The following is a 1,702-nucleotide window of genomic DNA, read 5'->3' on the forward strand; positions in this document are numbered from 1 at the left end:
TCCAGCCAGTTTTCTATCCACCTTACAGTCCATTCATCCATCCCATACTTCCTTAGCTTGCCTGCGAGAATGTTGTAGGAGACCGTAGCAAAAGCCTTGCTAAAATCAAGGTATGCCACATCTACCCGTCTCCCCACATCCACAGAGCCAGTCACCTCATCATAGAAAGCAATCAGGTTGGGCAGGCATGACTTGCCCCTGGTGAATCCATGCTGACCGATCCTAATCACCTTCTCCTCCAAGTCCTTAGAAATGCATCCTCTGAGGACCTGAGGTGAGGCTGACTGGTCTGTAGTTCCCTGGATCCTCCACCTTCCCTTTCTTAAGCATGAGCAGTTTGCCCTTTTCCAGTTGTCCAGGATCTCTCTTGATCACCACATGTTTTCAAAGATTATGGCCAGTGTCTCTGCAATCACTTCAGCTGATTCCCTCAGTAATCCTGTCCAGCTCCATGGATTTCTACACATCCAGCTTTCCTAGGTAGTCCCTAACCTGTCCTTTCGGCACTGTTGGCTGCCCACCTCCTCCCCAACTGTGCTGCCCAGTTCGGTAGTCTGGGAGCTGACCTTGCCTGTGAAGACTGAGGTTAAGAAGGCATTGAGCACTTCAGCCTTTTCTGCTTCCTCTGTCCCAAGGCTGCTTCCCCCATTCAGTAAGGGACCTGCGCTTTCCCTGATCTTCCTCTTGCTACCGACATACTTGTAGAAACCCTTTTTGTTTCCCTTCACATCCTTTGCTAGCTGCAACTCCAATTGCACTTTGGCCTTCCTGACTTCAACCCTGCATGCCCAAGCAATACTCTTATACTCCTCCCTAGTTAATTGTCCATCTTTCCACTTCTTATAAGCTTCCTTTTTGTGATTTAGTTTACTGAAGAGTTCTCTGTTAAGCCAAACTGGTCTTCTGCCGTACTTACTCGTCTTTCTGCTCATCGGGATGGCTTGTTCCTGCACTCTCTGTTTGTGCATAGTCAAGAAGAGCACAGCCCCTATTTGGCCATTCCAGCATTTCCACCCGGAAGGTGTCCCCAACACTGTCCAAAACTTCCTGGATTGTTTTATTGCCCTCCCAGCACATCAGAGTGATTGAAAGGGGGATCTTGTGGCTGCCTACAACTTTATCAGGGGCCACCAGCAGGGACTCGGGGAAAGTCTGGTCACCAGGCCCCCCTTGGAGTCACCAGGAACAGTGGCCACAAGCTGAGGGAGGAGAGGTTTAGGTTAGATATTAGGAAGAACTACTTCACGGTAAGGGTGGCCAGAGCCTGGAATAGGCTTCCCAGAGCGGGGGTGCTCTCACCTTCCCTGGAAATCTTCAAGAGGAGACTGGATGGGCACCTGGCTGGGGTCTTATGCCCCCTGCCCCCCCCAGTGGGGTTGGACTCGATGATCTGTCTAGGTCCCTCCCGCCTCATTGATTCTGTGATTCTAAGTCCCCCGTGAGAAACAAGAATTGTGATCAGGAAACTTTTACTAGCTGTTTGAAGAAAGCCTCATCCACCACTTCCTCCTGGTCTGGTGGTCTATAGCAGACCCCCGCCACAACATCACCCTTGTTGGTCTCCCCTCTGACCCTCATCAAGAGACTTTCAACAGCCCTGTCTCCAGTGTCATACTGGAGCTCTGAGCAGTTAATGACTTTTCCATTAAATGCAATTCCTCTTCTCCCCTGCCTGTCCTTCCTGAGCAGTTTGTACCCACCC

The sequence above is a fragment of the Crocodylus porosus genome, unplaced genomic scaffold (assembly GCF_001723895.1).
Source record: "Crocodylus porosus isolate Cpor-Errol unplaced genomic scaffold, CroPor_comp1, whole genome shotgun sequence".
NCBI lineage: Eukaryota > Metazoa > Chordata > Crocodylia > Crocodylidae > Crocodylus > Crocodylus porosus.